General features: G+C 50.5%; 2 non-coding genes and 1 pseudogene across 2 annotated transcripts; 2 read left to right on the plus strand and 1 right to left on the minus strand.

Moving 5' to 3' along the window:
* Window positions 1-648: 648 nt before the first annotated feature.
* Trnai-aau lies at window positions 649-722 on the minus strand. The gene has a single exon. It is a non-coding gene; the product is annotated as a tRNA-Ile (tRNA).
* Window positions 723-1,905: 1,183 nt separating this feature from the next.
* Trnar-ucg lies at window positions 1,906-1,978 on the plus strand. The gene has a single exon. It is a non-coding gene; the product is annotated as a tRNA-Arg (tRNA).
* Window positions 1,979-6,563: 4,585 nt separating this feature from the next.
* Window positions 6,564-7,470, plus strand: LOC6597842 (annotated as a pseudogene).
* Window positions 7,471-21,991: the final 14,521 nt, after the last annotated feature.

Genomic DNA, 21,991 nt, shown 5'->3' on the forward strand with positions numbered 1-21,991 from the left:
TTTAGTGTTTAGGGGGGACTTGGATCGTATAAGGACTGTCGAGGGCTGCAGCGTCTCAATTGTTAGAGGGCTCCTGGCGGGACACCCCCGACTTCGTTTCAGCGAGCTGGAGCTGGAGCTGGAGCTGGAGCTGCAACTGATACTGGTACTGGTACTCGGTCTGGGGCTTCTGGTTCTGGTTCTGGTTCTGCTCGAGAGCCGGCTGGTACACGTAGTCGCACATGCCCAGGTCGACGGGGGAGGCCGGGCGTCCGAAGGCCGACGACGCACTCCGCTTGCGCGCGAGGCGTCGCTCGGTCTTTGCGTTCTCCCCGTCCATCGCCAGACTGGAGCTATCCGATAGTGGATAGTCGATAGTCGTCGGCCGAAAATCCCAATTGAAAACGAGAATTTGTTTAAACAATAAACCAGAAATCTTTACTTATTTTGTAGCTGTTCTTCTCTTCTCAGTTGTGGAATCAAACTGAATGTGAATACGGGGCATGTATCGGGAGTTGGGCTATGAGAAAAGGCAATGCCTACTTGGAGCTGTAGAAATATTGTATAGCCCAACAAATAGCTGACTTTTTTCGGGTTTGATTTTACACAAAGCTAAATCCAATGCAAGAGTATGAAAAAGACAAAAAAAAGAGAGGGAAAAAAATCACCTGGCCCATGGGGGGATCGAACCCGCGGCCTTCGCGTTATTAGCACGACGCTCTAACCAGCTGAGCTAATGGGCCTGATCTGCTAGAGCCACGCAAAGGGCAAACGAGAATGAGAACGAGTGTCGTCGGCTGCCGTGCTCGCTCGGTGCCTAAAAATAGATTCGGCAGTGCATGCGCTCGGGCAATGCTTCGATCTTCGGTCTTGCTCAAAGTCGGCAAAGTCGACGTGGCAGCCGAAGTGGTGACGTCACCCCGCTCGCATTTCGTTATCGTCGCTGCTCGAGTCTCTGCTCGCGTTTCAGCTCACAGTCTCTGCTCGGGTTTTTGCTGCGTTTCTGCCCGCGTCTCTGCTCGCTTTTCGTTATCGCGTCTCTGCTCGCATTTCTGTTCTGCTTTAAGAACAGAAACAACAACAGCAGGCGGCGAGAGCGGGAGAGCGAACAACGTACCGGAAATATTCACATGTTTGTGACACAGTTATCCCCCCCCCCCCCTCCGCTACTGATGCACCTGCATCATTCTCTCTCTCTCTCTCTCTCTCTCTCTCTCTCTCTCTCTTTGCTACAAAAACAACAACAGCAACCTAGAAAGGTGAAGGAGGAGGGGGAAGGAGACGGAGACGGAGGAAGAGCTGCTTCCAAGTCATTTTGCACATTTCCTTGACATTTCATTTCTGTACGAGTACGTATTCCCCGCATATTCTTTCCGCTATTTTACTGTCGTCGTTGTTGTTTTCGTTCAAGCTCTCCATTTGCTGCGCTGCGTATGGAACGTGTCTATTGTTGTGTCTGCCACATGAGGCGGCAGTGAGGCGGCAGGCAGGCGGCGGGCAGGCGGCGGGCAGGCATCCAGGAAGCAGAAGAGCGGCCTGCACTGCACCTTTGTCCATTCTAGCCATTCCATCCGGGCTCTGTCCATCCGTCAGTCTCTTCTGTGCCGCTCCTTATGTGTTCTCCTCGCCCTCTCCCGCCCTCCCTCTCTCTCTATCTCTATCTCTGTCTCTGTCTGTTCATTAGAGCGTTGCTTAATTAGCGCCCAGCTTTGTTTCAGCACAAACATTCACTTCCTCCTTTGCATCCGCATTCCTCCCTCCCCGCTCCCCGCTCACCACCCCCCGGCCTCCTCCACCCACCAAGTCTCTACTGCGATTTCTGAGTGGAGTGTTTGCTCCCCTCCCCTTCCAACCACATTCCCATCACCATCCCCATCCCCATCCCCATCCCTTTCTTGAGCCGCCTTTTCACGCACCATTCCAAGCGACCGTGTGGCCCAATGGATAAGGCGTCGGACTTCGGATCCGAAGATTGCAGGTTCGAGTCCTGTCACGGTCGAAGACAGTGGCTTTTTTTGTTCTTTTTACTCCTGCGACGGGTTTCCACTACGAGTACAAACATTTGTTCAGTTGTCTGCAAATATTGCATTTTGCATCTGTCGAGATACTTTCCCCCCGCAAAAGGAGCGGCGGAGGGTATTGGAATTTTGTGGCATTCCTCCTGTTCTTGGGCAATCCTTGACACATCTGCGACATCGTTACTCAATTTGGGGCAATTAATTTCCATGCCAACAACTCGATTCCCCCCTCTCCCTCTCACCCTCTCTCTCTCTCGTCCTTGTTTACGGGTGACATCCGTTTGGTAGCTTTGATGCAGGTTGACGACGTCTGCGGAGGTGGCTGTCCCGCGATAATGATATAACGATAATGACGATGGTGGCAGTGGCAGTGGCAGTGGCAGAGAGCGACAGAGACAGAGAGACAGAGACCCTAATTAATTTCTTTAGCTTTTGTCTGCAGTTATTTGCCGCATATGCAACGCAGGGACGGGGACGGGGACGGGGAGGGGGAGGGGGAGGGAAGGATACCAAGGGGCACCAGGTGAGAGGTGGACACATTTCAAAAACTTATTTTTGTGAAGGAGAAAGTTTTTACGAGCCGAAAACGAAAATGTTTTTGCTCCTGCGAAAAGTTTTCGGGAGGCCATAACCTCAATTATATGCAAGGAAGCTCATTGTCTGCTCTCCCCCTCTCCCTCCCTCCCTCTCCCTTTTGACACCCTCTTCTCTCGCACTCTCTCTATGCTCTAGATCTCTCTGTTCTTTTTTTTGGGCCAACTTTTCGATAAGCGTTTAATTGCTGGTCGAGGACTTCCAGCTCCCCCTCCCTCCGCCCAGAGTCAGAGGAAGTGCAGCAAAGGGCCAAAGGGATGAGCAATTTTCGAGCCGGATGTTAAATGTCAGGAGCCTCTTGTCGGCTTGGCAATTTATAAGCGACAGACAGGCCACTGTCAGAGGCCAGCAAATTGATGCCTCAACGCCAGGCCCAGGCCCAGGCCCAGCCACAGCCCCCTCCATCCCCAGAGCCGTGGCCGATGATTGTCCGATCGGATTGCAAAACATTTAACGGCCGCAAGTGATGGCAAATAGTTGTGGTGCATCGTGCATTCCCCTAATTAATGTTGAACTTCCATGCTGCATGCTGCATGCCTCAGGCTGGAGCGGAATGCGCTCCCAAGGAGAGATTATCCTCCGATTCTGGGTTCTGTGGAAGGATCTGTTGCGCCCTCGCACTTAAATATGTATATTCTCCATTCCGGTAATCCAAGCAGCCCTCCCACCCCTCCCCCGCGTGGCATTATGACTACGCGCTTTTTTTTGGAGGCGTGGAGGGGGTAGGCGGCCACTCTGCCACTCTGCCACTCGGAAAATGAAATGTTTTGTCAACTCTGAACTGCCGGAAAACAGAGCGAGAGCGTCAAAAGGCGGCGGGCAAACAGAGAGACAGAGACAGACAGAGAGCGAGAGAGAGGGAGACAAAACGAACAAACAAACGGAAACAAACAAACAAACAAACAAACAAACAAAAATTGACGCAATTTCTACTGCAATATGAAAAAGTTTCCCCCCTTTCCTCTGCGCTCCACTCCTCGCCACTCCTTCGACATTTTCCGCACTCTTTTTTGTCTTTTTGCTGCCACTGCCTCTGCCTCTGCCTCTGCCTCTGAGGCAGTGCCCCCAGTCGGCAGTCGACGGCTGTAATTTGCATTTGTAATCAAAAAGTTGCACATAAACTTTGTTTTATGCTCATTTTCCTTTCGCTGCGACACGTGTGTGTGTGTGTGTGTGTGTGTGTGGAAAGCCTCCTCCGGTTGCCAAGACATGAAAGGACACAAACAGGAAGACGAGCAGAGGAGACAGAGAGCACAAACTCTCATCATAATTTTTCCTAATTTCAAATTATTTCCATTGGAAGAAGCGATGGCCAAAGGGAACGGAAGGAAGTGGAAGGACTCACTCTATGATATATGTGATTCATTCTCTCTCTCTCTCTGTTTTCAAAACAATGCTGAGACCTTTACGACCCTAACGACCCTTAACAATGCACAGTCCTGGCAAAGTACAACAAGGACACTCCACAAAATGACTATTTTCCGCCATTTCAAAGCGATCGTAGTTTTTGTTAGCCCATTTTTATTTGCACTACGCAAAATAAGAGTAAATAAATCCGAGTAAAGCGGTGGAAAAAGTATGGTACATTTTTTCTGATATTTCATAGAATTTAGGCTGTGAAAAAACCATAAAACCCATACAAAAAAAAAGTAAATAATTAATTCCGGGTAGTCATATAGGTTTAAAGCCCTCGGATCTGTTCAGTGTTCAAGGCCCGACCCCAAATCGATTGAATAATCAAATCGTTGGATTGATTCGGCTTCCCTGCAAGGCTTGAGGCCTCCTCCTCAAGTGCTAAGCCACGCAGAGAGAGAGAGAGAGAGAGAGAGAGAGAGAGAGAGAGATAGAGAGCGGGAGATTTTCAATTAAATCTGAAGCCTAGGCCCTGGTCCTGGCCCTGGTCCTGGCCCTGGTCCTGGCCCTGGCCTCATCGCAATTTAAATGCTGCCAAAATTGGCATTTAATCAACTCTGATGCCATTTTGGGCTCGGGGCAGCCCAAAAGCGAAAATCAAATCAAATATTTACTTGCTGTTAAATTTATGACAAAAACGCAAATCGCATAAAAAGGTTTTCCCCCCTTTCCCCTTTCCACCCCTCCCCAGCACCGAAAAAACCACTGGCCTCCGCTTTCGGCGGAGAGTATTTTGTATTTTGTGGTCGCATAAAAAATGCGGCAAATATTTGCGTGCAGCTGCGTCAAGGGCCCCCCAAAGGGGGCGGGGGCGGGGGCGGTGGCGAGCGGGCTGCTGTCGGACTTGGCTTTCTTGGCTTTCGAGTGTAGGCCCGAAAAACCGAAGCCCGCCCCTTCCATTCCTCAGGATTCCTTCGCCGGAGGACCGTCTAGACGTCGGCATCCTCCTGGGCTCCCTCCCTTCGGCCCCTGGTCAATATTTAATCTGTCAAAGTGAGATTTGGGGGCTTTATTCAGTTGCAGTTGCAGTTGCAGTTGCAGCAACGGCTGCATTCGTTGTCGTTTAAGAATTTGCTGATGAATTAGCCAAGCGGCATGCCCCACTGAGAGGCCGAGAAAAGTGCTGCCCAATGGCTTCTGACTTTTGAGGCATTGTCTGACAATATTTCAGTGCTGCCCGCAGGGCTGGCTTCGCTTTTTAATGCTGATTTATAGCCCAGAAAGCCATAAAGACAAAGCCCGTTGCCTGACTAAGCCACACTGGGAGAGAGGGATGGAGAGAGGGGGAGAGAGGGAGGGAGAGAGTGTCAACAAGTTTTGAGTTTAGTCAATTTTCGGTCGAGTGTTTGAGCGGGTTGTGCGCCCCCCAAGGATTTAGTTAATTAAAATACAATAAAATATTCAAGGAGTCCTGGCCACAGAAAGACACTTTCCTCCACTCCACTCCCGTCCACTCCCCTCCACTCCTCTCTCTCCTCTGTCTTTCCTCCAGCACTCTCAAGTTTTCTCCACAGGCACTTTTTTGGGACGAAGTCAATAGCAGGCAGGAGGCAAGCAGGAGGCAGGCAGGAGGCAGACAGGCAGGAGAGGCCACAGTCTGCCACATGGCGTATGCGTGATGCAAGTGCATGCGGGTCAAGCAGGGTGGCATGCCACACAGGCATGTGGATGTGGCAACTCAATTAATCTCCTGCTTCCAGTGCTGCTCTTAAACCTTCCATTCTACTCGCTGGCCACTCGTTTTAAATGCATTTACATGGATTTACATTTAAGCAGGCGACTCCTCGCCTTGCCGCCTCAATTTTCGGTTGAAATTCTCTCCGGCTTTAACATTCGAATGATTTTGGGGGTTTTTCGGGGCTTACTCCACACTGGGGATACCCTTTTCAGCGAGTGGAAGCCACAGCTTTGCAAAGAGCCTGCTACCCTCCTCAGGGGTGAATTTCCGAAGAGTGTGGCATCCAAAGGGAAGCCATTTTCCAAGGGTATCCAAGCATTCGACCCTCCAAAGGCCACCAAAGGCTTCTCCTTCTCTTACTTTAATTTTCTATTTTTTGTGGGTTTTTGAAAGCTTTTTTCGGAAGAGCGACAGAGGGAGCAAGAGAGAGAGCAAGAGAGAGAGAGGATTGCCAATTATGCGGAAGGGAAGGCCGCTGAATAAATATGAAACGACATAAATGACCACAGAAAAAGTTTCATTTTTCTTTTAATTTTGCCAACATTTTGGTGCGACCCTCGTCTCTGTGGCCCAACCACATCCTTGACAGGACAACAAAAGGACAACAACAGCAACAGAGAGAGAGAGAGCTAGGAGGAGAAAATGGAAAGAGAAAGAGAAAGAAAAAACCATAAATTACATTTATGTCTGACCGACCAAAAGCGCTTTAAATATTTACATGGCATGGAATTATTTGTTGAGCGAAAAGAGAACTTACGACTCTCCCTCTCGCTCTCTCGCTCACCCCCTCTCTCTCGCTCTCTTTCTCTCTCTCAATCTGCCCTGCTTTTGTGGGGATCTAAGTGACCCTTGTTCCTTGTGTCAGGAGCAAAGCAAATCACAATTCATAAGTATTCTACATCACGCCGGAGAAACGAAACAAGTAAGAAAATAATTCTAAAAAAAAAAGTCGGAAAAAGTCGGGAAAAAGTCGGAAAAAAGTCGGAAAAAAGTCGGAAAAAAAGTCGGAAAAAAAAGTCGGAAAAATCGTAAAACTAAACTCGATTTTCTTTTGCAGCAAAGCAAAGAAAAATGGGCGATTCTGAGGCACCTGAAACCCAATCGAGCGCCATGGCTGTGCGCGTCCTGTTGAGGGAGTTCACGGAGCTGCAGGAGGGCAGGCTCGAGGGCTTCCACGTGAAGCTGGTCCGCGAGGGCGATCTCTTCGACTGGGAGGTGGGGGTCTTCGGGCCGCCCCACACCGTCTACCACGGGGCGTACCTGAAGGCCTCGATGCAGTTCCCCCCCGACTATCCGATGCAGCCGCCGGACTTCTTCTTCCGCACGAAGATGTTCCACCCGAACGTCCACGCCAGCGGCATGGTCTGCATGTCGGTGCTCTACGACGGCTGCTGGAACGCCACCATGAGTGCCCGCACCGTGCTGCTGTCGGTGGTGTCGCTGCTGACGGGCCCCGACACCGACTGGCCCTGCGACATGGAGGCCGCCGTGCTCTACAATCGGTGGCGCGACTCGGACGGCGCGGACAAGGAGTACCCGGAGCGCGTGGCTCTGCAGAAGCACGACTGGGAGGAGATGGCCCGTCTCGACGGGGTCACTGTCCCCGAAACCGTGGAGCAGTACTGCCGCCCCGGTCCCCCCGAAGAGCTGCCCGACGAGGAGGAGGACTTCGGCTTGGGCGAGCTGGACGATTCGAACGAGAGCAGCTCGGCTTCAGAGAAGGACGGGGACGAGCCTGGGGATGCCGATGGCCTGTACCAGAAGATCATTTGGGATGATGTGGACTAAATCAAGTTCGCAGCCCGCCACTCGCTATTCGTTACTCGTTACGCGTTACTCGTTACTCTCTACACGCCGCTCGCCGCTCGCCGCTCGCCACTGGCCACCAGCTGCTCGCCACTTTCTGCTGTTGCCACCCGCTGAAATGCTCAAGCTGGAATGCTCTACCAAGCAGCTTTCAAGCGGTTCTCAAATACACTCAAATGCACACCAACACACACACCTCTAAATTTAAGGTACTACACGAGGATGCATAAAAGGACACTCTTTTCGCCAGAAACAAAGCACTCCAACGGTACCATAAACACTGCACAAATAAACCCCCTGCGCAAGGGATGACCAAAAGCAAACCAGCTGCTATTATTCATTCCAGAAAAGGATCCACCGAATGCAGGTGATATGCAATCATTGGTGGTAGTTCGTTGCCCGGAAACGGAGGCAATGCCCGCCTCTACCGGACTGCACCTCCTCCACAAAACTGTCAGTGGCCCACTCCAAGCCGCAGTGCACCGATCGAACCTCTGATCGAACCACTGTCGATGTTGTGCTAATTGGACATGTTTGATGGCTTCTCGTGTCGGCCCTCCCAGTCTGGTAGATTCGTTTGAGAGCCTGAAGGCATCCATGTTTCATCCGAGTCTCGTCTTCTGTTGGGCACACTCTTTTCCTTCGAATATCTGATGGGCTTCCCTCTCCCCTTCCGTATCCCTCTGAATCGCCCAACAACTGTGAAATTTCTTGTATATTAAGCGGGCTTTCCCTTTGGCGGCTAATTCACTTGGAAGTTTGCTAATAACTTGATTCAATTTACATTTGCTCTGTATGAAAAGCCACTAGTCGCACTCCCACTCCGCCCATCCGCCCCTCCGCCCACTCCCGGCCCACCACTCGACTTCCGCGCTACTTTCGGGGGAAAAAACGGAACGGAAATCGACACAAAACGTTGCAACTTCAAATGAATGCAGGATGGGCCTCTGGCAGAAAAGAACGAGACGAAAAAAATTGAAATGGTGGGAGGAGGAGTGTGATGCGGGAGCGGGAGCGGGAGCGGGAACAGGACGTGGATGCGGACACGGGACACGGGACACGATGTCCGGACAAGATGGGGCAATTATTGTAAGCGGCTTTCATCGTGCGATGATTACACTTACAACAGAAATGGGGCGCGAGAAGCGAGCAAGGGAGGAAGAGAGGGAGTCGAGAGGGAGAAAGGAGGAGGGGCGTGGGGGGGTGGAAGGATATATAATATGGAAAGGGGGGCGGCAACGCATCCACTCTGCCGCCGTCCTCTTCTTTTTGGGTTCTTGCCTCTAATTTTCCTTCTATTTTTCGCCCAATTTTTCCTTCTATTTTTTCTGTGGTTTTCTTTACTCTTTGGAAGAAAACCCATCCCCCTCCCCCCCCCGCACCACCTCCTTCCTTTTTGGTTTTTTGGTATTTTTCTGGCCATGTTTGTTGGCCTAATTAGTGGCAGTGCATTTTTATAGCATAATTTTGGGCGTTGTAAGCGTTTTTCCCCCCGCCACACCCCCATCCAGCCCTTCCGCCTAGCCTGGAAAATTGTACAACATGGAAATATTACATTAAAATTTATGAAACTGCAGGAGGGGAGTGGTTTCCGCGGCGGCAGGGGGAGGGGAGAAACATAGAAAACAGAAAATAGAAAACACCAAATGGGAGTTGGCTACATTACACACTGCCACACTGCCACTCTGCCACACTGCCACAGTGCCACAGCGGGTGGCACAGGGATTCTGCAAAACGGGGGCAATTAGTGGCCAGCCACCCAGCCCGTCCTCCTGCCCCCCGTGTCTTCCATTTAGCATTTACTCCCGGGGGGCAACACTCACCTGCGAACGAGATAAGAAGCGGATAAAGACTTGAATTAATTACGAGATCACAGCATGAATGGGTCTTACTTCTAGTTGGGTGAATGGATGAATGAATGAATGGCAAACGAATCCAAGCAGCCGTTGAGATGGACTTTGGGCAGGTCTGGTCCCCACTTTACCCTCCATGGCCAAGAGACCTCGAAAGCTGTTCTTAAATGGCTTCTATGGAGGGCTTAAGTCCGTGCGATCCAGCAGGTGTGATGGGCAAGCCGATCAGTGGTCGATCTGCAGGCGTTGCATGGATAGCCATTGAATCATTGGGGGAGGGGCAGTGGCTCATCCTCGAGGGCCACCAACAAGCTGCAGGCACTGTAGACAGTCCCTGCCTCCTCAATCCCCCCAATCCCCAATCCCCAATCCCGAAACGGAAATTTAAATTCCTTTCCCTCCCCCTCTCTCTCTCCCCCTCTGTGACTCTGCCGCTTCTTGGGGGAAAACTGATAAATGAAATAATAATTTCCATTCGATGAAAGTTTGCCCACTTCTGGGGGCAACGGAACTTGCAACTTGCAACTTGCGACTTGCGACTTGCAACTTGAGGGGGGCATGTGGCATGCCTCTTGTAAATTTATGAACTTTATGGCCCGCCAGTCCGCCAGTCCGCCGGTCCGCCAGTCGCTAGACGGTTGTCGAGGCATTCAGCAGTCAATATCTTGTGCATTTCAATAGTTCGGTGGTTGTTGCCCCAAAACTGAAACTACTGGCTGCCCCCCGCCCCCTGCCCCCCGATCCATGGCTGGGGTTTGCAATAAAAATGCATTTCATGCTCGAAACATGACTTGGCTCAATTTATTTTACTTTGCCGCATTTAACGACTTCACACAGGCGCCTCCCAGCCGCCCAGCCGCCCAGACGCCCAGCCGCCCAGCCGCCCCGACCCGTGCCACCTGCAGTCGCAGCGGTGGGGTGGAGGGGCAACACTGAGCGAAAACACTGGGCATCTGTGGCACCTGCCTTGAATGCATTCACTCCCGTCTGCCTTCTGTTGCACCTCGACCACCTTGCTGGTCGTTTTTCGCTCAGTGTAGGTCGTTTGGCAGCAGGCAGCTCCATTTTATCTGTGGTGCTGCTGTGACTCCTTCAGTCGCACACACACTCGCATGTGCCTCGATCCTCCGCCTCTTGGTGGCATGTAGCATGTAGCATGTAGCATGTGGCATGTGGCATGGGGCAGCGGTGTAATGGTGTTAGACCACAATGAGCTCAATTTACGCCAATGATTGGCGGTGCTTGGCCAAAACGAAGGAAGCAGGAAGCAGACACCACACAGCAAACACACAAAAAACACACAAAAAAAGGAAAGGAGACAGGAGAAAGGAGACAGGAGAAAGGAGACAGGAGAAAGGTCTAGCTAGCGGCAATCCACCTCGGAGGAGGCGGAGAACTCCTCCGTTTTCCAGCCGAAAAAGTTTCTTGTTTGCATTTGCCTATCGGTCTATCGTCTATCGTCTGGGAGCAGGATGGTGCAGGGGCAGAGGCAGGGGCAGGGGCTGAACATCGCGTGCAGACATTGCCAGTGTTCGCCACGCCCTCTCCTGCCAGAGTCCCTCCTCTGCCGCCGCTGCCGTCGCTGCCGTTCGGCAGACAGATGGAGAAACCACCAACGGGAAGCGGAAAACAGAAGTTGAAGTTGAAGTGCAGGAGAGACCTTCCATTCGGCGAAAAATAGATGGACAAATCAACAGCTCCAACCGGGGCCCAATCCAATTCCAATCTACAGCCTCGACATTTATGTATTTGCGATTTGCTGCCACGTGGGGCAGGGAATGGGTGCCAGGGTTGCCGCTGCCATCCATCCAGAGCCAGAGCACAACTCTGCTCTGGGACTACAATTATGACAATCTGTGGCCCGGCATTCGCTAATGAGATGATTACCGATTAAAGCGTCTTCAAGGCTTAGCGAAAGGAATCTGCTGAATGCCACAAACAACAAAACAACACAAAACAACAGAAAACAGAAGCCAAAGCCAAAGCCAAAGCCACATACACACCAACACCAACAGCACATTTCGCCCATTGGCCCATTATGATAATCATTTTTGAAAGGCTTTTCCTTTTGCTTTGCTTTCCGCACGAGTCTTGTGGCACCCAACAAAAGGGGATTTAAATTACGCTACGCTAAGCGGTTTATGCAGTCGCAAACATCCAGCGTCCCACATCCCACATCCCACATCCAACATCCAACATCCAAAACAGCAGCGGACTGGAGTGGATGTCAGAGTTAACAAGCAAACAACAGACTCGACTCTCCGCCGACTCTGGGGAGCAGCGAGTGACGGCACAACCACCTCTGGATACCCTTCTTCCACGGAGATACCTTCTCTGGAGATCGATTTCGTAGCACTTTTCCCAGCATTTACCCTTCAGCTAAGCCACACTGGCCACCCATGCAAGGGCGTTATCCAACACTACACCACTACAAATGGATACAAATACTCAAAGAATTCTTCAGTAGCTTAGTTTGCCTCTTGAACACTAGACTGCCTCTTTGCTGCTTCTTTCTGGCTTGGCTCTTTCCAACACTGTTTCCAGCACACAAAAAAGGTGCACTCTTTTAGTGGTTTTCCTCTTTTCCGCATGACTTTCCCAACACTGGCATATTTGCAACCCTCTTGGGCGGATTCCCTATGATTTTGCTCTTGCGAGTATAATCATTTTGCGGTTAGGCCGCCACTCAAATCCCGTCATTGCCACGAAAGAACTGAAGCAGCCTGCGGCTTGGGGCATGGGGCATGGGGCACGGGGCACGGGGCAGAGTGTGCAAGCTTCCATCTCTTGAGAGAGAGAGAGAGAGACGAGGGGTGCTCGTCTCATCAGCAGCCAAGCATCGCATTTTGAGATAAAACATAAAGAGGCCCAGCACCTAACATGCGTGCAAGTCCTCTCTCTCGCCGCCCCCACCCCTACACTCGCCCCACTCGCTATCGCTCTCTCCCAGTGTGGCTTATCTCCTTGTGTGCCTGTGTCTGTGTCTGTGCCTGTGCGTGTGCGTTTGATTTGTTTTCTGCTGTTGACTTTGGATAATGTCGTTTGTTGTGTGTGCGGCTCCCTCCCTCTGCCTCCCTCCCTCGTTCATTCCTTTATTCGTTCATTTGTATGTATGTTTGTTTGTTTGTTTGTTTGACTGATTGTCGTGTCATTTCTGTCTGATTGTGCCGCCTATTAGTATACAAAATGAATGAATAAGTGCGCCCGTTGCCACACACAGCCGCACTCATTCGTGTGCCCGTCTGCCTCTTGTGCCTCTTCAGCCTCCCATTCTCGTCTCTCATTTCCATTTTCGTTGATTGAATGCCACACCTCCTCCTCTGCCTCCTCTGCCTCCTCTCCCTCCTGCTTCTCTCTCAATTGGCTTTAAGCCTTTAAGTCTTTTGTTAGACACAAAAAGCGACCGAATAGGAGGACAGAAAAAACAACGACTGCAAATGTATCTGTGCATCTGTGTATCTGTCTGTCGGTGTATCTGTATCCCGTATCAGTATCTGTGGCATGTTTAATTGTTGTAATGCGATTTCATCACCTCATCAAACACACACACACACACACACACACACACACACACACAATCCACACACACAATCCACTCCAAACCAAATCATTCCTTCCATTCCATTCCCTGTCATTCGTTCCCTTCGCTCCATTGAATGCCGTTTCTATGGGTGGCACATCCCCGGCCCCTGCCTTCAATCCTTTTGTCTCTTTGGGACATGATTTTGATTGGCTTTAATGAGTGCACGAGTACGAGTACGAGTACCCGTGTGTCTGTGGGTGTCTGTGCGAGTGTGGTCAATTTGATTTGCTTAATTGGCCATTCAATGGCCTGGAAACTTCCACATGGGCTTTATCTCCGAGGCCAATCGATGGATCGAGGGGGTAATCTCTTCATTGCAGACTTGTTTTATCCAAAGATTGGGTTTTTAACTGTTTCTCCACCTCCCATCGCCCGGCGTGGCTTAGCGCCCCGAAAGAGCTCGACACCGAGACAGCGGCGAGTGCCACAACCGTTAGATCTTTCCACTCGTTAACACTCTCGTTGCAACAACATTTGACATCGATTGCTTGAGGACTCGTTCAGCAGTCACTTGAGCCACTTGGCTGCTCATGGAATTGGAAGCAAACAAATTGAGTGGACTGCCTGCCCGCCTGCCCGCCTGCCAGGACAGTCTTCTTCCCGGCTCCGGAATATACGTACGTACAGTCGTCTCTAATGATGCGCATTAATTTGCGAAAACACTCGACTACACGACTACACGACTACACGACCACTCGACCACTCGACCATCATAAACACAGTGCGCGCAAATTGTTAATTGACACATTGCTACACTCAAGTGCGTCCCCTAATGGTCCTTTCTGTCTCTATCCCACTCTCCCTGTGTCCGTCTCTGTGTGTGTGGGTCCTTTCAGCAGTTTCACTTGATTTTCAATTAGTTGCGAGGACTCGGCGCATAAAGAAAGCAGCCACAGAAGCAGCAGACAGGGCACGGGCAGGGGTCTGGTCTCTGGTCTCTGGGCTCTGTGCTCTGTGCAGGGGATAAAAGGTAGCCAATAAAGCCCATAAAAGGCCATGGCTGGTCATCATCATCCCCAGACCACAATGAGATTATGGTCAAGCAGTGGCACAGCCGCAGGGGGACCGGGCAGGGAGGAGAAGTGCGAAAAGTCCGGGCACATCAATCAATCAGAATCAGCATTCGTTTGGGTATTCATTAATTGAGGCTTTCACTCGTTTCGTTCGGCTAATGAATGAATGAATGAATGAATGCAATGAGTGGCCATCGATTAACGGACAAACGAATACAACTTTTGAGGTTTTATTCCCCTCTGATTACTGATCCCAGAATCCTGCTTGGGGACATTGGCTATCGCACGTCTGCGCCGTCCAGACTATCCATCAATCTGCATGTCATTCCGTATCCATGTATCTTTCAATCAATGCATCTTTGACACTCATTCGGACTATCTTTTGTGCCTTTTGTGCCTGCAAAGCCCACATTTCGACGTCTTATGCGTCCTGCAGCAGTGCCCCTCCGTCCTAAATTTGTGCCCTCATCGAACCTCTTAAGGCTCTGCGCTGTCTCCGTCCCCCCCTCTCTCCGCCCAAGAATTCATTAGAAACATTATCCAGAATTTAAATTAAATCAAATAATTGCTCTCCCCCTCCCCCTCTCTCTCGCCCTCTCTCTCGCCCTCTCTCTCTCTCTGTCTCGCTCTCTTTGGAATTCACTTGAACTGCTGCTGGCGCTGCTGCTTTCAGAGATGATTTCGATTCGAATTTGCTCATTTGAAATTCATTGAATTTTGTGATAATTTGATTAGAAGGACACGCCTCCTCCTTTCAGCGACGAGCGATTGTTCCATCGACGGCGGGGGAACGGTGTAGGGAGGGGAGGGGAGGGGGGGGAATACATATATTCCTGGGATTTGCAGTTTGTGTTTCTGGTGTTTGGCTTCAGGTTTCTGTGGGCCCCCCCTGACATAAATTGCACTCTGCAGCAGCGACAAACGAATTTCCATTTAAATGCTTGACATGGCATTCCCCCATTTATCAAGTATATCCAAATAAATTAGTTAAATATTATGTTGTCCAATTAGGAGACGACTCCTTCAGCCCCACACACACACACACACACACACAGAGAGAGAGAGAGAGACATTCTGGCAGCATAAATTGCCAAGTCAGCAGCAGGAGCAGCATTTGATGGGACAACAATGGGAGTCAGTCCCCCCCCATATCCATGGTTGCCAGGAGTCAAGGATACCCAGGAGTTCAAATTGTCAGCGACACACTGCCACTCCCCCTGCTGGCAGTCCACACATTGACATTCATTGTCCGGAAGGACTCCCGAGAACCAACTAACACGACACCGCGTCGCCATGAATTATATGGCAATTATATGCATGTACGCGACTGTCCCCGTCCCACCGGCAAGAGGCCAGAGGGGAAATCAGAAGAGTGGGGGCAGCAGATCAATCCGGAGCCCAGTTTCGCACTGATTCGAGGCCCACCGATCACCGAGTCCTTGGCGCAGGACAGAGCTGATTCGAAGAGCCACAAGCGAAGGAAGGTGTTCGAAACATCACTTGAGAATCGACTTGGCACTGAAACGAGCACGTTCGAGCAGGGCCACGTGGCAGGGAATCCCTGATCGAAAACGAGGAAGGCGCACCCGACCACGGCCGACCGAAATGCAATTATTCTGGCTGTCCATAAAGTTATTTGCATATTGTCAACATAATTAAACATGCTTTTGACTTGTGGTTACACGGACGGGCAGGGGGACGGGCGGGGGGGACGGGCGGACAGACAGGCCCCTTGAAGCCCCGCAACAGCACTCATGTATATGGAGTGTCCTTGACAGAGGAAACGTACGAGTACTCGTACTTTATATTCGAACGAGTGCACGAGAGAGAGCGAGAGAGCGAGAGAGCGAGAGTGAGAGCGGGGGGGAGGGGGAAAGGGAGAGCTGCATGAATGTGAAATTGTTTTTGGCAAAGTGCACAATGCACTTGACGACTGTCAAAACGGACAGGGGACATGTGGCAAGGGCACGGTGGGTGCGGGGAGCGGGGACACAGTCGAGTCGAGTCCTTGTTATTTATGTAAAATGTTGCACAACATTTATTGGTGGGCGGAGCGGCAGAAAGGACAACAACAGCAGCAGGACAGCGGCAGGACAGCGGCAGGAGGAGGCGTTTACAGAACAACAATAAAATTGTCCTTAACTGAAAGAAAATGAGGACAATTGCAGCAACTTTTCCGGCAATTTTCAGATATATATATATATATATATAAGTGTGTACTCGCATTGAAACAATGCCACATTGATGCCACAACTGTCCTTGCCACCGCCTGCCGCCTGCCTCTGTTGTTGCCGCTGCTTGGGTCAGCAATAAAAATTTGTCCTGCGGTAAATGAAATGGATAGCAATTGCGATTGCGATAACTGGCCTGCCTGCCTGCCCGCCTGCCTGCCTGCCCAATGGTCAAACGCGAATCCATCCATCCCTTCTACCCTCTCACCCCTCTCGCCCCCTCCCCTGTGTGTTCGCTGTGTGTGTGTGTGTGGGTGGGAAGAATCACGATAAAAAACTACCGAAACGGAAAAAACAATGGCCAACAAAATATACTGCAAGTTATTTTGTCCGGGTCGAGGTCAGTTTTGCTTTTTTCTGCTGCTTTCGGATACCCCGTGAGGTCACAGTCGCCGTGGACCAACTGGCAGCCCCGAACGAAGGTCAGTCTGTCCTGATCCAAGAGTTGTTCGAGTCATGGGGTCTTCCTGTCCGTTCGCTGGCGATCGATCGGGCTTAGAATTTGGACAGAGCTTCCCACAGGTCCGATCGACGGGCGAATCATTCGAGTCTGTTCGAGACCTTGGGCCGAATAATTTCATGAACTTTGGTGTGAAAAGCGAACATCATGTCTTCCTTTACCATTATCTTCTCTCGAAGTCTCTCTAATACATGGAACTATCTAAAAGCAATCCCAGAAGATCGGCTCAATCTCGACCAATGGTATATTTGTTGGCTTTTGCCGGCACGATTTTGGTTACCTTCGGAGACTTAAACCCACAAAGCAGGAATGGTTTTGGCATTTAGTGACTTGGAAAGATGTTATCCAGATAGTCCTATCCATAATCTGACCTTCCAGCGCCTAGTGCCCGCTCCCACAGAGCTCCTTTCTTCGGTTAGAGGTCATCGATTAGTCGATCAATGTCCGTGTCTATGCCGAATGGTTTTTGGAACAGTTTCTCTTTCGTTTAGCCGCTTCTGCTTTGGTTTTCTGTTCTCTCTACTAGGAGAATGCTGGCTTTCGGTTTCGGTTTCAGTTCTGCAACTTTGTGCGAGTGTGGCACTGCTCCCCGCCTCCTCGACTCCTGTGGCGCAGAGATGAGGGATGGCTGGATGGGTGGAAGGGGGGACGGGGGGATGGGGCATCCTCTGGTGTCCCCCATTTGTTTTTTAATATTGCACTCTTGTTGTTTATTTTTGTTGTTTTTCGGTAAAGTTTATCTCTTTGGCTTTGGGATTATTGGGTCAATTGGTTGCCTGTGGATGTGCGGGGGTACTGGGGGTACTGGGGGTACTGGGGGGTGTGGGGGGCGTGTGTGGAGATTCCTAATTAACAAAGTACTGAAAAGGAAAGTTTTCTCCACACTCCCCCCTCCCACACACACATCTCTCTCTCGCTCTCTCTCGCTCTCCCTGTGTGAACTTTGACCCGTGCATTGGCATCGTTTGGTGCATAAACTGCAGGCAGAGTTCAGTGCAGGAAGTGTGTCAGGTAATTGCGTTCAATAAGCAGGTCGGTCTCCTCGTTGCTGCAGGTGGCAGGTGGCAGGCGGCAAGCGGCAGGCGGCATGTGGCAGGAAGCTCATGTGAAAGGAAAGGAGGCCTCCTCTGGAGTGTCACTTGCATCCTGCATAATTGGTTGTGCATCCAATGGTCGTCGGCGGTCTCCATTTACCCATTTCCCGTGCTCTAATGCTCTCCCTCTCCCTCTCTCTTGCTGTATCATCTGCACAATCCAAGACACGACACACGACACACGACCTCCCCCCTTCTCCCTCTCCCTTCCACTCCATGGAACCATTATCCACTCCCCAGCCCCGCCTCTCGCTCTCTCCCTCTCAATCGTTGACCATTTCGCACAGAATTTGGAGCAGGCCAATGATTAATTTATGCGAAAATTCGAAATGAAATCGTGCGAAAACCAAATTTGCTCGCCACACAATTTAAATGCGACTGCACTTTCGACGAAGGAAACCGCCGCAGATGGGAGGATATGAGGGGGCTGGATGGATGGATGGATGGATGGATGGATGGATGGGGAACGAAGGACACTCGGGCCAGGGGTCGGAAAGAATCACCGATCGAGAGACACTCTCCTTGGCGGCTCCCAATCGTAGTCCGCCGCCGGTTCGATCCAGTATTCAAACATATTCGGGATGGATCGAGCGTACAACACAGAGAGCGAACCTTATCCCTAACCTTAACCCCTTATGCACACTCCCTTCTTGCGCTCTTGGCCCTTGCTTAACCCTAGAAAAACTTGCCATCGTCTCCAGGCATCGGGCATCGGGTCGACCCATCGCCCATTTTGAATGCAATCAAAGAATTTCTTGCGCTTTCAGCTTTCATGCTCCTTCAGGCGGACACCGGGTGCTCCCCGGCTCCTTTCATCCCCTCGATTATACAGCGCCCGAGGCATAAATATTAGCAAAGGCGTCGCCGTCGTCCTCGTCGCTGCTGCAGTCATTTAAATGTTGTGGTTTCGATCCCAGCAGTTCCCCTGGGGGTTCCTGTCCCCTGGGTCCTGTCCTCCTCCTTTTGATTGTGTGCCTGGTCCTCGCTCCTCCCTCCTGCCTCCTCCCTCCTCCAGTAAGCTGTCAACGAAGCTTCTTAACCCTAGCCTCATTCCCGAAACCCCAAAAACCGAAAAATTCAACTCCGTCGCACAATGAATTAAATGAATCTCAATTTCCGTTTGGTTTGCGGTTAAAAGCCGCAGTCGTCCTTCGTCCTTGGTCCTTGGTCCTCTGTCGCCGCTCCTCTTGGAAAATGCAAATTCTCCAACAGCGAAAATGAAAACAAGCCCAAAAACTCTTCTACTCGTTGCAAGAACAACAACGAGAGGAAGAAGGGCTGGCTGGCTAGCTGGCTAGCTGGCTGCTGCTGCTCCTGCTTCTGCTGCATCAATTGCCTGGCTTTCCATCTTCCATTCGGTTTGAAGTTTTCCTTTTCGAGAGGCAGCAGGACGAAAGGACGCTAGAAAGACCCGTAAATTGCTGCAAGATGCCCCCCGCTGCCGCCGCCGATGCTCGAAGGAAGGAAACTTTTGTGCCGAAGCAAGCGGCAAAACTTTTACAGCTGCAGGAGGCGGGACACGGGACGCGGCACGCGGGTCACGAGTATGCGGATGATGATGAGGCACAAGTTCCACCTCCACCTCCGGCTCCTGGTCCTGGCCGCTGGGTCGTTCGGGTCGCCGTCTGCAAAAGTTTTGCGATTTGTTTGCGCGAAATAAACGCGACGCAGATAATTTGCGCAAAAGTTCGCTTACTGCCATTCGACCTCTCCTTTCCCCTGTCCCCTGTCCCCTGCCCCCTCCCGCCTCCTCCAGCTGGTTCTCCTGCTGCCGCTGCTGCAATCCTGACTCCTATTTTTGGCCAACAATTTCATTTCGGGGAATACGTATTCGCGGAATGTCCAAATAAACGAACCACCGAACGAATGAAAATGTTTTGAAAGTATTTTTCAACAAATTGAATGCCTAGGACTCTTGGAAGTCTCGTTTCTCTTTTTGATATTCGTATTTGAAAATCGTTACACTCGAGAGTTTTACTAAGCGGCAAAATGGAAAATGGCTTTTCCATTCAATTTTTGCACTCGCCGTAAGCGGTCTATTCCGTTACACTCATGACTCGAATTACTCGAATTAGTTACTCGTTACTCGCTGCATACATGGTATTCGCTGATAGTTATGCGTCACTCGCCACATTTGAAAAACAATCAACTAGTTTCATTGCTACTCACTAATTAGACTCGTTACTCGTTACTTGGTACTCGTTACTTGCAACTTGTTGCTCATTATTTTTCATTTTCGCATTTCATTACTCGTCTCTACTCGTAACTCGTCACTCGTCTCGTAATTATTTACTCGTTACTCTCGTTTATACGCGCATTTATTCCGCATTTCAATCAAGGCACAAGTTACTCGATACACGCTACTTTCTAAAGTCTCAAGTAGCGCCTTCTCTCGCTGCTTACGTCACAAAAATAACAATATTGAATCACAGTGAATTTGAATTTGAATTTGAACAATTGCGTGCCAAAAGACTGATGGTAGAACCTGACCGATACCACCAAACCGACTCTTTTGCAGCATCTCATTTCGCCATCCTGCGGGACTTGACGCACATCTTTTCGAACTCGTTGGTGGAGATGAAGTCAATGATGGGCAGCCGATTGGTCAGCGGCACCTGTGCCTCGGCCCCATCTGCGTCCTGTGCTGGACAGAGGTTCCAGGATACGCCGGTGAGACACATCATTGGCCTGAAAGACTTCTCCCGCAAGTCCGGGACTTTGCGCTGGCCCAAATGGCAGAAGAATTCGATACCCCTCCTGGTTAGCCTCGAGTCTGTTGGTATCGGGCTGGTGGTCACGTATCGGGGCAGCGTTTGGGTCTGCGTCTGCGTATGTGTCTGTGTGTGCTTTCTGCCTCCTTGACACTGCACCACTTGCGATGACGGCTCTTGCGGCTTTTTGCGCCCCTTGCTAGGGGAGGAGCTGGACCCCGACTGTATGTGAGTGTCGGGATCCTTGACCAGAAAAAGCACGGGAGTGCCACGGGCTCGCTTCCTCCTGTTGGTTTCCCTTGGCTGCATGGACGTCGTCTTGGGCATCACCTTCTTCTTGGCTGCCGTCGCATTCGTCGCCTTTTCCTTCATCGCCTTCAGGGGCATCGACAATGCTGGCTTCAGCTTCTGCAGCCGCTTTGTGGCCTTGGATTTGCTCAAGGCATGGCTGCTTCTAAGAGCCATCGGAGTGGATCGCAGTTTGGTTTTGGGCTTGCTCAAAGATCGAGAGCTGGTCACTGCCTTTCTTGGCTTTGCCTTTACCCGTGACTTCAGCTTCGATTTCGACTTCGATTTCGCGATTTTGATGCCTGACAGTGCTGCTGGCCGAAAGACCGTGGTTTTGTCAGCTGCCGAATGTTTGGGCATCGTTTCGAAAGGATTTTGTTACAAAAATTACAAATTATTTTACACAAACACAAAAATTTAGTTCGATTTTGCTTCTCGTTTTGTCAGTTGTATGCGAGCGACTGGTGTTTCCATTTGGGGCTTTGCCTGGGATCTTTTTCTGGGGACGAAAGGCTGCTTAGATCTAAGATCTTTATCTGTTTCGGTGAGACTTCGTCGGTTTCTATCTCTGGGATGCGAGGACATGTTCCTAGTCACTCGCTAATCGTTAGTTGTTACTCGTTGATCACCTGCAATGTCTATCCCTGATAGCCTATTGCTTACTCGTCACAATTAGTTCCTTAATTACTCGCTACTCGCTAATCTCTGCGGTGTCAAGCTATCATTTAGACGTCGGCTGCAGCTCTTCCTTCGTTCCCTCTTTTTTCCATCACCCGAAGTGAACTTGAGCACGTTTCCCCATTCTCCATTTCCTGTGTGGCCCCTCTTGACTTCCACACTTGACTCTCCTTGACTGCCATCTGCTATCACTCCTACCGCCCTCTCTCGCTCTCTCTCTCCATCTCTGCATGTTTTATGGTCTGCTGTTTGTTTCCTCAACCTTTTATATTCCATTTTGATGTGCGTGAACCCTTTTTCTGTGCCTTCCCTGGGGACCATTTCCGTTTTGTTGCTCTTTGATTTTCCCTCACATTTGCATATGTTTTTCTTCCCCTCTTTTCTCGCATTTTCGCAGTTGCCATTTCCCATTTAAATTCATTTACGCATTTTCATTGCACACTTGGCTCTCCGTTTCTCCATTTCTATTGATTTTCCCCCAATCGCCCTCAACAAACTCATTAATAAAGTAGAGTTCTACCATTTCCCTGCCACAGCCACAGCCACAGCCACAGCCATAGCCATAGTCATTTCCATTGCCTTCTAGTTTCCA

The sequence above is a fragment of the Drosophila persimilis genome, unplaced genomic scaffold, assembly GCF_003286085.1.
Source record: "Drosophila persimilis strain 14011-0111.01,24,50 unplaced genomic scaffold, DperRS2 tig00000653-arrow-arrow-pilon, whole genome shotgun sequence".
NCBI classification, from domain to species: domain Eukaryota; kingdom Metazoa; phylum Arthropoda; class Insecta; order Diptera; family Drosophilidae; genus Drosophila; species Drosophila persimilis.